The sequence below is a fragment of the Fundulus heteroclitus genome, chromosome 5 (genome assembly GCF_011125445.2).
Source record: "Fundulus heteroclitus isolate FHET01 chromosome 5, MU-UCD_Fhet_4.1, whole genome shotgun sequence".
In the NCBI taxonomy this organism is placed as follows: domain Eukaryota; kingdom Metazoa; phylum Chordata; class Actinopteri; order Cyprinodontiformes; family Fundulidae; genus Fundulus; species Fundulus heteroclitus.
Genome location: NC_046365.1, coordinates 29,361,127 through 29,376,790, shown reverse-complemented (window position 1 = coordinate 29,376,790; position 15,664 = coordinate 29,361,127). Strand labels below are relative to the sequence as shown.

The window sequence follows — 15,664 nt, the reverse complement described above, 5'->3', positions numbered from 1 at the left end:
CAAGCGTTCGTGCCTTTCCCTGATGTGCCGCCCCCTGATTGTGCTTTGGCACATCAGTGTTCTCTTGCTCCTTGGTTCCCCGTGTTCTCTGGCCCCTTTTGTGTTTGCAGGCTCTTTGGTCCCTCAGAGTTCGGTTTCGACTCTTGCCCGCCTTCCTGGGCCCCCTCCACCCGCCCGGCGTGGGGATTCTGGGCCGTCCGGTGTCCGGCCTTGGGGGGGGGGGTACTGTCAGGATGCAGCTTATTGGCTGCATGCTGAGCCTCTCTCCCTCTCTCTTGTTCCTGCGCAGCCTGATCAGTTTCACCTGGCAGGCTGCAATTAACCCACAACTGCTTCCACCTGTTCCCACCGCTTTATCAGACTCACCTCTTTCTGTTCCCGTCGCCGGTCCATAGCGTTCACTCCCGCTCAGTCCCTGCCAGTCTTTCTTGTCAGCTCCGTTCGTACCCGTCAGCCTGAAGACTCCGTTCACCTGGTCATGTTACAGTCAGCCCATAGACTTTCCGACAGTTTTGTTTCCTCCAGTATTCAGCTCAGACGTTCAGACCTCCACCGCTCGGCTCAGACGTTCAGATGCTCCACTACTCGGCTCCGATGCTCTGCTCGCCTCTGCTCGGCTCTGATGATCTGCTCGCCACTGCTCGACTCTGACGTTCTGCTCGGCTCTGATGCTCGGCTCCGATGCTCTGCTCGGCTCTGACGTTCTGCTCGCCACTGCTCTGCTCGGCTCTGATGCTCTGCGCTCCACGGCTCTGCTCAGAGGTCCTGCTCTCCAGTGTTCGGCTCCAGAGTTCCTCCCGGTCAGTCTCTCCACACTCCTCGTGCCAGCCAGCTTCTACACCCTTCACCTCCGTCCGTTGAAAGACTCTGGTCTCATCCTCCATCTTCCAAACTATTCAATAAAACTCACTCATAAGAACTGACTCTGTGTGTGCGTGCTGTGTCCGGGTTCATCCCAGAAAAATATATCATAACAATATTAAAATTATAAACTATTATAATCCATGTAAAAATCTTGATTGTAAAAAGCTTAAGGAAATGGCTGGGAAATTACATAGAAGAGAAGTATGGTGCGGTGATTTTAATGCTCATAATAGTCTCTGGGGCAGCAAAAAGACAGATCAAAATGGCAACATAATAGAAGAAATAATGGATGAAAGGTCACTAGTTTGTCTTAACAATGGAAAAGGTACCAGAGTTAATGTACATAAAAATACAACATCATGTCTAGACATTACATTAGTATCTGACTGTCTTGTAGGATCATGTGAATGGAACGTCAATAGGGAATCCACAATAGGGAGTGATCATTTTCCAGTAAGTACTATAATTAATGATAATATAAAGAGGCAAGAAGATGTCATAATCACAAGATGGTGTTTTAATAAAGCTGATTGGAAAAAATTTAAAGTAAAGTGTGAGGAAAGCAGACATTTGGTTACATTAAAAGGTAACATAGAAGAGTGTACAAGCCAGATAACAAAACATATTTTAAATGCTGCAAATTCAAGTATACCAAAAACAATAATAAAAGGAAGGAAAAAAGTAGTCCCTTGGTGGAATGATGAATGTACTAAAGCGATTAAAGATCGTAACAGGGCATTTAAAATACTGCAGAAAAATGTAACACTTGAAACTCTTATTAATTATAAAAAGAAAAGAGCAGTAGCTCGAAAAATTATTAAAGAAGCCAAAAAGAAAACGTGGAGAGAATATACTTCCTCAATAGGATCTGAAATTAAATTGCAAAATGTATGGTCAATGTTTAGGAAAATGATTGGGGAAAGGAGTGGTATTAAAATACCAGCCTTAGTCAGAGATCAGGAAGTAGTAGTGGTAAATAAAGATAAGGCAGATTTGTTGGGGGAAGCATTTGCGGCAGTACATAGTGGGGAACATCTTACAAACATTCATAGACAACAGATGAATCAAAAAATTAGCAAACATAAAAATATTTTGGGAAAAAGTCAAACATATAATTCAACATTAGACATAAATATAACTATGAAGGAAATTAAAGCAGTATTGAAAGGGACAGGATATTCAGCTCCTGGGGAAGATCAGTTATGCTATGCTATGTTTAAACAGATTCCTGAAGTAACATTAGAATTAATATTAAAACTGTTTAATAAAATATGGAAAGAAGGTGTAATACCAAATAGATGGAAGAGAGCAATAATTCTACCGTTTAATAAACCAGGGAAAGATCCTACAAATCCAAATAATTACAGACCAATAGCATTAACTTCACACTTAAGTAAGTGGATGGAGAAAATAGTGATTAATAGACTAGAATTTATTCTTGATCATAAGAAATTAATCAATGAAAATCAGTGCGGATTTAGGAAGGGAAGATCAACAATGGACGCAATAACTAGAGTTAGTAATGATATAGAGAAAGCTTTAAAAATGAAAGAAATTATGATTGTAGTATTTTTTGACATAGAAAAAGCGTATGATTCATTATGGAGAGAAGGATTACTTATAAAAATGAAACAGATGGGAATAGGAGGGAAAATGTTTAATTGGATAGCAAATTTTTTGAAGGATAGAAAAATAAAAGTTAAGATTGAAAATGATTACTCAAAAGAATTGAATATTGAAAATGGAATTCCACAAGGTAGTGCAATTAGCCCAATACTATTTAATATTATGATAAATGATATCTTTTCTGAAACAGAAGAATGTATAAAATCTGCATTATATGCTGATGATGGAGTTTTATGGATGAGAGGAAAGAATACAAGATTTGTTATAGGTAAAATTAAGAAAGCGATTAATAAAGTAGAAAAATGGTCCTTTGAATGGGGTTTTAAATTATCAACAAGTAAATCTTGTTATATGATTTTTACAAATAAGAAAAACATAGACATAGGTACAATAACATTATATGAACAACCATTGGAAAGGGTAGCAGAATTTAAATATCTGGGAATATGGTTGGATCAATCATATACATGGAAAACGCATACAAAGAATCTGGAAACTAAATGTAAGAAAGTGATAAATCTATTAAAGGCTGTGGCTGGAAATAACTGGGGTGCAGATAGACAGTCATTATTAAACATATATAGGGCTCTCATGAGATCAACAATAGATTACGGTAGTTTTATATATGGAGTAGCAGCTAAAACAACATTACAAAAAATAGATACTTTACAGAATAGGGCTTTACGTATATGTACAGGAGCAGTAAAATCGACACCTATTAATGCCCTTCTAGTAGAGACTGGAGAGATTCCACTAGAAATAAGAAGAATAAAATTAGCTTTGACATACTGGATGAAAATAAAAAGTAAAAAAGATGAAAATGTAAATGCAACAATATTAAAATATTGTTGGGAATATTCAAAGTTCCATAGTAATGGATTTGGATGGATCATAAACAAATGGATTAAAATATATGAATTAGAAGATAAAGAAATAGCTCAATTTAATCCAATTAACGTTAGCCCTCCATGGATATTTCCGGCAGTAAATGTAGACATAAAACTACTTAAAATGAAAAACGATTGGTATTTAAAAGAAATAGGGGTAAAAACCGATATATACTTAAGAAACTCATATTATAATTATGTTAAAATATATTCAGATGGTTCTAAGAATTCAAAAGGATGTGTGGGAATAGGAATTTATATATCTGAGTTTAAAATTGACATATCTAAAAGACTATCTGATCAACTGTCTGTATTTACGGCAGAAATGGTGGCAGTTATCATCAGTTTGCAGTGGGTAGAGGAGGTGCGACCAGACAGAGTAGTAATTTGCACAGATTCCAGAGCAGTCATAGAAAGTATTCAAGGAGAAGGAAACAATAGGAAAGATCTAGTACTAGAAATTCAACATAGCTTATTTAGATTATACAGAGGTGGCATTGATGTTTGGTTCTGTTGGGTACCAGCACATCAAGGTGTAAAAGGCAATGAAAGGGCAGATAAATTAGCAAAAAGGGCTTTAGATCAGGCAATAACGATTAAAATACCTATTGGCAAAGGGGAAGGGAAATCAATTATTAAGAATAAAGAAATGGAAATATGGCAAAAAAGATGGAATGAAGATAAGAAAGGAAGGAAATTATATAAAATACAGAAGTCAATATTTAGTAGAAATGTTAAGGAGAGAAATAGAAGGGAAGAAATAATAATGAGTAGATTGAGAGTAGGGCACACATATTTAAATGATACTTTATATTTAATAGGGAAGAAAAATAATGATAAATGCGAAAAATGTGGAGAGAAAGAAAATGTAGAACATATACTATTGAAATGTAAAACATATGAACGTGAAAGGGAGAAATTGAGAAGAATAGTTGGAAAGACAGATCAAGAATGGAGTTTGAAAGGAATATTGGGAAATGATGGAAATATAATGGATATTTGTATGATAAGAAAAGCGTTATTTATTTTTCTTCATAACACAAAATTAAAAAATAGAATATGACTGATGTAGAATACAGTAGCTACACACTCGTGTACAGTAGGTGGCGGTATGCACCTCAAAGTTGATTGCGACCCGCCATAATAGAAAAGAAGAAGAAGAAGAAGAATGGTGGAAGGATCTGGAACTGTCTGGGGTGAAGCAGGGAGAACTTAACTTTTTATTTACGTATCTGTGGAGAAAACTGGTAACCATGTATTTCTCCCTTCTTTTTTTTCCTATGACAAGGAAAAAAAACAATTAAATGGATAAACATTTGAACTTGGAATCTGACAAAACCTGGTAAGGGTATGAATACCATTATAAGCTATTGTTTTATTGCAGTTCTTTAAATTACAGGATTATTTACACACAAGTCTGTACCAATTTATATACATAAAATACAGACATATAATACATTCTTAAAGCTTTTTTTCAGACTGCTATAAAATATTTCATTCCTCTTCTCAATGTACATTGTGGTTTAATACATTTTCACATGTTGAGTTATGTTAAGCACTCTAAATTGTCCTGATACTGAAATGTTCTATATAAATACACTTTAAACAGCACATTACCTTGCTTACTGATTTGTTTGTCTTTTTTAAATATGGGTTGTATCTTTTTTCAACAGAAAAAAAGAAGTCAAAAAGAGGACCATCATCACCATTGTTGCTGTACTGGAGCCTGAAGAAGGCATCTCAGACAGACTGTATGAGCTGTTTCTTAAAGACAAGGAAAACTTGTTTATTGACAGTAATACATGGCAGCCGATGGATAAGGAGCTAAAAAAGGAATGTGTGTGCAAATGTGTCTGTTGAGGGTAAATTAATCACAGAAATTGAATTGAAAATGTGAGTCTGTAGGTTTTGCACTTCCAATCTGTACATAGTTTTTTTTAACCTAAAAAAATTGTTAGAGTGACATTTTGCTTTCATAAATTTCTAAATATTATGGAAAATTGATTATTAAAGTCTTTTCACATTTGTACTGGTTTGATGTACTATCATTTCATACTTGACTATTTCTTTTCTAAGCTGGTGCAATATTCTAAAGAAATGCTTTATGGTTTGACCCTAGAAACACATGCAAATATATATAGTTTTCACCCTGGGTGACATGGTTGTTGTGAGTAATGACATCTGTTGCAGAACTACTTGCATGCATTGTGTCAAATAAATCTTCTCAACCCTAGGTGGTGCTGTTTCTTCCTTTTGCCGTCACAATATTATCATCCGAACTTTTCATGTTGTTAACATACCTGTATGTGACTTATAGTCTGGTGCAACTTATTTATGGCTTATTCTTATTTATAATGGATATAGTGGCTGGTGTGACCCAAACTCCGATGCAATTTATAGGCTGGAAAATATGGTAATTATATTTTTGTCAGTAATCACAAACTCCACCTGAATAATCTTGGTTTAATTTTAGATATTTTGTGGATACCGAATTGCTCTAAGACAACTGACAGTAATGAACTTGTAAATTGTAATGAAAAAAGGTCCAATTCTTCCCCCAACATCGGGGCCTGCTGTACATGGGCTGTTTGCTTGATGGTGTGCTCTGATTGCACAATATGAACTACGTAGAAAGACAACCTGTTTTCTGATCTATGATCGTTTTTGAGCTAATTAAGAAAACTGACCGTCCCGGAGCAGGTGCTTTGGTATTCACTTTTGACATTAACAGCGCCTCATCCGTGCACAACAGACAATATTCTACCCCCAAAACCTCAGAAAAATTTTGCTGTCATTGCCTCTCTAAGTGTGATATGATATTACATGAGAAGAAATATTTCTTTTAAGAGAAATTGATCCATAAGAAACAGAATTGAAACTGAATCTGCCCAATTCCAATATTTCCATTACAGATTTTGTCTTGTGGGTGCATGTGTTAGGCTGGGTGACTGCTTTTTTGTGGTGTTGCTAAGATTTCCCTTCCACTTAACTTTCCATTAACATCCCAGAATGCAGCTTTAAACGAGCAACCAGCTTCTATTTCTATTTTTATAGTTCTGTCTCGATATCATATCTTTAGACAGGGTTATATTTTGAAGCCTTATAATATGATTGAATTTGACTTTGTAAGGTGCCTTGAGATGACATGAGCATGAATTGGCGCTATATAAATACAATTTAATTGAATTGAACTGAATTTAATTTATTTTTCATCAGGTGGTGTGCAGCTCTACTCTCTATCAGTTGCGGATTGTGCGCCCTCTTGTGGCAAGCATAGGTATAGCGATTACTCATTTTGAGTTACAATGGTACCATATCAGTATTTATATATTTTATGTGAAGCAAATAATAAAATAAAATTGTGTAGGGTGCCTGTTTTTACATCTACAAAATTCCAAACCTCTACAGATGCAGAGTGAACCTCAGGTAAGGTTCCAAAAGTGAGCATTTAGAAAGTAATTTAGCATGAAAGCGCTTTTTTTGAAGAAAGGTCAGAATGTGAAACAACGTCCCGCATTTGACTTGGTCCGATTTGGAAAAAGTAAAATAAATAAATAAATAAATATATATATTCTACATGCGCTTTTCTGAAACAAAGAATTCAGCATTCACCTAATGAGCAGCTGCGCACCAGGACACTCAAATAAAATCACAAGGATTTTGATGCATACAGATCATTAAGGAAACTACGTCAAAAAAAAAAATAAAATAAAAAATAAACTGCTGCCATAACATAGACTGGAAAGTGGTTTCTCACTGGGTGAGGCCAGAGAAAGGCGATTCTGGTTATGATTTTATTTTATTTTTTTACACGGAGGAGAGCATGATGTGAAGCAACATTGTAAAAGCAAGTCGCACAAGAAACAGCTGAAAAAGCCTCCTATAGATCTATGGACTCATTTTACTCCAACCCAAAAACACCTGGCAGACCCAAGATTATCTAAAACAATATTTGACTTTACGCAAAAGTTTAATGACATTTGTCTAATTAAAAGGCATTCATCTTTAAAATCAAGTTACATGTTTTTCTGATAAACTTTGAACAATTTTATTAAACTTTTACAAAATTTAACATCGCATTCATCCATGGATCTTCTTTACCCACTTTTCCGAACAGGTGTTACTCCAAGCCATTTCTGATGGAGAAACGCGGCTCGATGTAACAGGGTCGGAGGTCATAGGGCTGGTGACTATCTCCAGCAGTCAATGAGTGAGAGGCTGGGACACAGAGTCCATCCTGGACAGGTCGTCAGTCACATGGCTAAAATTTAACAGTTTTATTAAACTTCCATAAAACGTAATAATGCCTTTTTATAAACTCATGAGTTGTGATAATTAATTGTTGCGCAAAAGCAGGTTAAGCAGACACTGATTATTGTAATGTGTGATCTGAGTTAAATTAAAATGTATTACGTCATCATAGTGTTGGTTATGTGTCCTGCATAGTCCAAGGTTGTGGCTGGCCTTGTATGCTCATAAGATTGATTTATACTTAGACTTAGACAACTTTATTTGTCATTTTGTATGCACAAAGTGCGTACAGAACGAAATTTCGCTTGCATACAGCTTGAAAAATGACAGTAAATTGCAGTAAGTTTCAGGATAAAGACGCAGCAGTGATTTATGTAAACAATTGAATGTAAACAATGTAAACAATGCAGGGGAAATAGACAGTGTGCAATTCACTGTGTCCAGGTGAGTATTATTTAAAACCGTGCAATATACGAATGTGGTACAGAGTCCATTTGTGGTTTCAGTAGTTGAACAGTCTGATGGCATATGTGCACATGTGCAATGTGCAATATTTATTGTGGCAGGGAGCCAGTGGAGTTAATGTACAGGTGGGAAGTGGATGATGTAATGATGCAAGCTGCTGTCTTTTGTACTAGTTACAGTTTATGGAGGGTTTTCTGGGGAACAGGGAGGGAAGGTAGTTGAAATTGTAAAGTGGAGAGGTGAGTTGACTGTAAACCAGTTTGGCAAAAATTAAGTTGCTTGATGCTGCAAATAAGAAAGTTAGCCAGGTGATGTTATGGATGTGGAAAGTGAAGGAGAGGATGGAGAGGGCTGTCCAGGATGACGCCAAGGCTCTGAAGCTGAGATTTGGTTAAAGTTGACTTTGTACAATAAGCAAGTGAGGTAACTAATGTGGCATGATGTCCACGGCCCCGGGAATATATGGGCTGATTAGAAAAAAAATTCATTCAAATTGATTATTTTTACTTTAACCCCGAGACGTGACAGGCTTATTGAAAGGAGAAGATTTAAGCGGTGTATCCCATCCGTTATTATGGGAAACGTCCGCTCTTTAAATGACAAGATGGACGAGCTAACGGCGCTGACGCGGAGTCAACCGGATTACCGCGAGTGCAGCCTGATGTGTTTTACCGAGACCTGGCTGCACAAGGACGTTACAGACCAGATTGTCTCCGTGGAAGGATTTCACACCGTCCGTGCTGACCGGGACACCATGAGCGGTAAGCGAAGGGGAGGAGGGCTCGCCATCCTAGTGAACAGCAGATGGTGTTACCCTGGTCACATCACCATTAAAGAACAGCTCTGCAGTCCAGATGTTGAAATGCTGGTCGTTGAACTACGTCCTTACATGCTACCTAGAGAGATCCCTCAGTCCTGTACATACCAAATCCAACAACATCATACACTCCTCCATTTCTAAACTACAGACCCAACATCCTAATGCACTCATCATCATGTCGGGAGACTTTAACCATGTCCATCCTGGACAGGTCGCCAGTCACAGGGCTAAAATTTAACAGTTTTATTAAACTTCCATAAAACGTAATAATGCCTTTTTATAAACTCATGAGTTGTGATAGTTAATTGTTGCGCAAAAGCAGGCTAAGCAGACACTGATTATTGTAATGTGTGATATGAGTTAAATTAAAATGTATTACGTCATCATAGTGTTGGTTATGTGTCCTGCATAGTCCAAGGTTGTGGAAAGTGAAGGAGAGGATGGAGAGGGCTGTCCAGGATGACGCCAAGGCTCTGAAGCTGAGATTTGGTTAAAGTTGACTTTGTACAATAAGCAAGTGAGGTAACTAATGTGGCATGATGTCCATCGCCCCGGGAATATATGGGCTGATTAGAAAAAAAAATTCATTCAAATTGATTATTTTTATTTTAACCCCGAGACGTGACAGGCTTATTGAAAGGAGAAGATTTAAGCAGTGTATCCCATCCGTTATTATGGGAAACGTCCGCTCTTTAAATAACTAGATGGACGAGATTGTCCATCTAGTTATTTCAACAATAAACCATGGATCACCAAAGAAATAAAGGCCATTCTGAATGAGAAGAAGAGGGCATTCAGAGATTGCAATCGTGAAGACACGAGGAGGGTTCAAGGAGTACTTAAGCCTAAAATCAGGGAGGCTAAGGATAAATACAGGAGGAAGCTGGGGAAGGAACTGCAGACCAACAATGTGAAAGATGTGTGGAGTGGGATGAGGGCCATCACAGGGTTCCAGAAGTCCACTGTCATGGGGTTGGAAAGTAGTGTGGACTGGGCCAATGAACTGAACTTCTATTTTGCCTTCAAGGCCAGATCCACCCCCCCCACTCCTACTCCTCCGGTCAGACCCCCTGTCCGCTCCTCTCCACACCAATCCACATCCACCGACTCCACCCCTCCCCACTGCTCACGTCCCCCACAATCTGCATCGTTCCTGTGCCAAAGACGCCGCGACCTAGCGGCCCTCAGGACTACAGACCGGTAGCACTGATGTCCCACATCATGAAGACCTTTGAGAGGCTAGTCCTGGAGAAGCTACGGCCCATGGTCAGGCCCTTCACTGATCCACTACAGTTTGCCTACCAGCCCCACCTGGGAGATGAGGACAGCATCATCTACCTGCTGAACAGAGTCTACACTCACCTGGACAAGCCAGCGAGCACTGTGAGAATCATGTTCTTTGATTTCTCCAGTGCCTTCAACACCATCCGCCTGGCTCTACTGGGTGAGAAGATGACGGCAATGCAGGTGGAGGCACCCATCCTGTCCTGGATTGTTCAGTACTTGACGGGCAGACCACAGTATGTACGCCTGCAGAACTGTGTGTCTGACAGGATGGTCAGCAACACGGGGCCCCTCAGGGGACTGTCCTCTCCCCCTTCCTCTTCACCCTTTTCACCTCAGACTTCAACTATTGCACTGAGTCCTGTTACCTTCTGAAGTTTTCTGATGACTCAGCAGTAGTGAATATAGGTCATTGGTGGGCAACTTTGTCACTTGGAGTGAGCTGAACCATCTGTAGCTCAACATGACAAAGACTAAGGAGCTAATAGTGGATCTGAGGAGGACAAAAACACCTGTGACCCCTGTTTCCATCCAGGGGGTCCCTGTTGACATTGTGGATGAGTATAAGTACCTTGGAGTGTACTTTAACAATAAGCTTGACTGGACCAGGAACACCGAGGCGGTCTACAAAAAGGGTCAAAGCCGACTCTTCTTCCTGAGGAGGCTGAGGTCCTTTAACCTCTGTGGGACGCTGTTGAGGATGTTGTATGAGTCCGTTGTTGCCGACACGCTCTTCTTCGCTGTCACATGCTGGGGCATTGGGCTAGGGGTTGCAGGAGGGCGGGGGATGTTGTGGGGGAGGAGCTGGACACTCTGACGGCAGTGGCAGAGAGGAGGATGCTGTCCAGGCTAAAGTGCATCTTAGATAATGTCTCACACCCCCTCCATGACACACTGACCCAGCAGATGAGCTCTTTTAGCAGAAGGCTCCTCTTACCCAGATGTACCACTGAGCGCCACAGGAAATCATTCCTGCCTGTGGCGCTCAATCTCTACAATGCCTCCCTCAGTTATCCTAACACCCCCCCCTCTGTAACTGTCATTTAAGCATTCTCTGCACTGTTCTTGCACAAGTCACCATCACTTCACTGGGATTCCCCAGTGAAGTTATATGACTATTGTGATATGGTAATACCTTGTGTGGAATGTTGTAAATATATATATAACAATGTGTGTATTCTGGAGCATGTAACAAAAGTAATTTCCCCCTGGGATCATTAAAGTACGGCTGATTCTTGAGTCCTGAACATGCGTACTTTGACCCTCACGCAAGTCAACGGGAATGCCATTGCCTCTAGGTGTAACTGGTGGAAGAGCTGTTATGCTGAAATGTACTCGTCTTCATGACATGATTGACAGGATCAAACTTGTCTACAGAAAACTGCTCTACGCTGCCAGTATGATCTTCAGCCAGTCACGTTTTGCTGTGAAAACTCCGCTGGCCAGAGAAATGCCACGGAAACCCCAGATTATAGACAACCCGCTACAAAAGTGCAACCAACGCTGGATGAAGCTGTCCATGAATCAAGTTCCCACACACCTGTTGAACAGACACACAACAACTTTGTGAAAGGTAAATTTAACTGAAGACACTGCCCTTTCCAATGATCCAGATGAAGTGACATCACACAGAAGGGATTCCTTATCACATGTCACCGCTTCTGCATAAATGAACCATTGTCCCTCTGATTATTTGTTAAAACAAACACTGGCATCATCTATGAGGCAAACACTAGTGACTTGTCATGCTGTGTCTCAGAATCATTCAAATAAATGATCCTCCTCAACTAAGACAGCTCGTGAAAACATCTCTTGCTCTGCATTACAGGAACTTTCACATAAAGTGTTGAAACATAACAAACTGGAAAAGATAAAAATCAGGAAGAGATTATTGCTCCAACTAGAACAACAAACAACCCAATCAGATCAGACAAAGAAGAAAAATGTGGACAAAAATATTCTGTATATAAAATGAGCATTACAGAATAATGTATAGAGAAAAAGATGGTTTTATGGGAAAAAAAAAGAAAGCACGAATGAGGATCTATCAACAAAGAGAGGAAACTAGAAACAAAAAAACACAATATATCAAAAAAATGCACAATCTTCTATATTCAGAGAAAGGCAAAAAGAAGGTGTTAAGAAAACGTAAAGAGAATGTCTTGTATTCAGAGATAAAATTAAATCTTGCATGAGGTCATATGTGTCCCTAACCCTGTTTTCAACAGAAACAAAGGTCTTCTGTCATCAAACGTTATGGAGACAAACGATTGCAACAATTGCACCAACACAAGAACACTATGAGACAAAGAATGAAAGAAAGATACTGGAAAGGTTGTTTTTATAGATGGATGCATAATGTCAAATGTGGAATGAACATAAAAAGAAAATATCGTCACATGCATCGACCAGCAGAAAGCTTACCACGTCAGCCACATAAACACTTCCCAGTCTGTATTTTCAAAGCTGTCCTGGAAAGCTGAGCAGGCCTCTTCCGTCCAAACCTGTATGTGTCATGATTTGAGGTTGTCGAGGACCAACAGTGCAGCGAAGGCAACGCAGAGCCATCATAAAGGTAAGTTTTATGAACAGACCTTGCACGGCACTTCCAATAGGGTTACAGACCAGATAAACCAACAGGTTAACACAAACTTCCGAGTCTGTGTTTTCAACACAGTCCGGTAGAGATGAGGAGGTCTCCTCAGTCCAAACCTGAATGGGATCAGCTCCACAGAGATGCGATCTGATGATCCAAAATGAGGAGCTGCAGCAGATTTATATGCTACTGGGATATTGCAGTAAACTTTCTCTAATATATTATTGTCTCTCTTCTGGAATCTAATGTATTAATGGAAGTTGGGGAGCGCAGCTTTTTGTTCAAAGTGATTAAAGTCTCCTGCAACAACCACAGCTGCTTCTTGGTTACTGTTCATTTGACTGGTGATAAATCTGTCTGGTGATAAAGCTTTTGGCTGGATGCTTGCTGCAATGAAGATAACAAAGCTGAAGTATCTAACAACTTTAAATGGTCTGTACTGTCAGGGGAGAAGAAGATTCTGATCCCCTTTGCAGCTGTGGACTAGGTGTTGTGGATGTATATTGCTAGCCCCCATCTTTGCTTCTCTCTGCGGCTGCCGTCTGGTCTGACCTAAACAAAGAGCGGTCTGCTAGCTGGATCCAAACACCCTGGCATTGTATATATTACCAGCATTTCTATGCTTTTATGACATTACTCCAAAATAAACATTAAAAGCCAGGTTAAAGTCTAACTCTTGGACTGAATGTATTTTAACACAGATGCTTTCAAATAGTCACCAGAGTAAAGAAATGTATATTATATGTGAATTATGTGCTTATACTTGCTGTATAAGCGAAACAGCCCGAACATTCCTCAATTGGGCTGCTCCGGAATGTGACGTCACAAACAGAACTAGTACCGTGCATTCGGCTGCTAACACTACGACTTTCGCTACCGATTTATTAAATTTAATTAATAACTCTTACTCTACGTACAAAAAATTAATAAAAAAATGTCTGATACATCTACAAACTCCACCTCAAGCATCGGCGACTCCGATACCGAATATATATACGAAGAAACGGAGTTTGAACAAGGTGAACCTGAGGAGACTATATCTAACGCTGCCCAAGACATAGAGCCCATGCTTCATTGTAAGTACCCCTCAAAATCCTCGCTAGTAAAGTGTGAATTGCATAACACACTTTTGTCAGTGCCGGCAATCCAGTCCTTTCGCGTTTCTTTTACGAATTTATCCCATTTCTTTCGGACCTTTTGATCCACCGGCCAACTATGTAGTGCTACTATCTGGCCTGAACTAGACCGCGGTGAAGTTGGTTTGACATTGGACATTCAAGCTCCGCGGAGTCAGTGGAGCCCTCTTGAGAAACAAAATTCAAATCAGATTTGTTGACGGTCCCACCGTGTATGGGAGAAGGGAGCAGCTGAGAGACGCTGGCCGAAATTGGAGTCCTTCAACCGGATCAACCGTGAGCTAGATTCCGCTGACGGTGTAAAAAATGCGCAATATTTCATATTTAAACTTAATTTGAACACTTTTGATACATGAATATTCAAAGTTTACCTTATTCTGGAAGTTATTCAACGGTTTTCAGGATTTTTTTTCAGTTCAAGAGTTAGACTTTAAAGTTTTTAAGCACACCTAGGGGCAAAGAACTTGACTTTTGGAGTAATTTGGATAATTGTGTTCTGATAAAAGTAAAACTGAAGTGTTTGGCCATGATGACCATTGTTACATTTGGAACAACAAGGGGGATCTTTCAAGCTTGAAAACACCCTCTCCACTGGGAAATATGGACATCCCAGTATTGTGTTTGTGGCTGTTTAGCTGCTGGAGGGACTGCTACACTTCACAAAGTTGATGACATCATAAGGAAACATTTTTTTGAGAAAATACCGTATTGAAATCATTAAAGCCAACCACCCTAGATGAAACATTGCCACAACGTTTGAACCAAATTATGCAGTCCTGCCAAATACTAAAGGAATCAGAAGTTTTATGAAAATCTAAGATAATTATGGTAATCCTTACTCACCTTAAACAGTAACAGTTTAGTCTTATTAAATGTCAGTGAGGAAAAAATATTTATATAAAAATATTTTCATACATTGTAAGTGAGCATCTGTATACTGTGTTGACAAATCGTTACAAAGGTTCTACATGTCAGCGTCGTATGTAGATGGTTACTACAAAACCTTTTTTCCGGGCGACGTGGCACAGAGGTTAGGGAGTTCATCTTGCAATTGGCAGGTTGCCGGTTTGATCCCCCGCACTGACTGTCTCTGTTGTTGTGTCCTTGGGCAAGACACTTCACCCGCATTGCCTGCTGGTGGTGGTCAGAGGGCCTGGTGGTGCCGGTGCATGGTAGCCTCGCCTCTGTCAGTCTGCCCCAGGGCAGCTGTAGCTACTAAAATAGCTCACCACCGTCAGGGTGTGTGAGAATGGGTGAATGACTGACTGTAGTGTAAAGCGCTTTGGAGGTCGTCAAGACTAGTTAAAGCACTATACAAGTACAAGCCATTTACCATTTCCTGCATTTGTCTTTCTGGATCTAGAGCCAGAACCTGCTGCAGAAATGGAAAAAGTGGTAAAAAAAAAAAAAAAGCTCCCCTGCCGTGTCAGCCACTTCCTTGTTTGGGAGGCCAGCTGAAGTGAATGTTCAACAGTTTCTTTAACATAGCATAAAATGGTGTGACATGTTGGCTGGGACACTGTTTAATTATTAAGGCATACATACAATGCTGTGTCTTTGCACTTTACTAAGTTGCTGTGTTCACAGCTCGGAACTGAATTACTTGACGGATAAATCTTTGGAAACTACTTCCATCTCCATTTGAGACTTTAAGTTGTTCTAATGTAAAGAGTGTGAACTTTTATTTATTTGTTCAATTGAATTATTCAGTCATTAAAAAGGAGAAATTTATATC

At 39.5% G+C, this 15,664-nt stretch overlaps 1 protein-coding gene across 3 annotated transcripts in view; it reads left to right on the top strand.

The window, feature by feature from the left end:
- LOC105915387 overlaps window positions 1–15,664 on the top strand; it is a 65,284-nt gene that overhangs the window by 34,608 nt on the left and 15,012 nt on the right. The window lies entirely within an intron of this gene.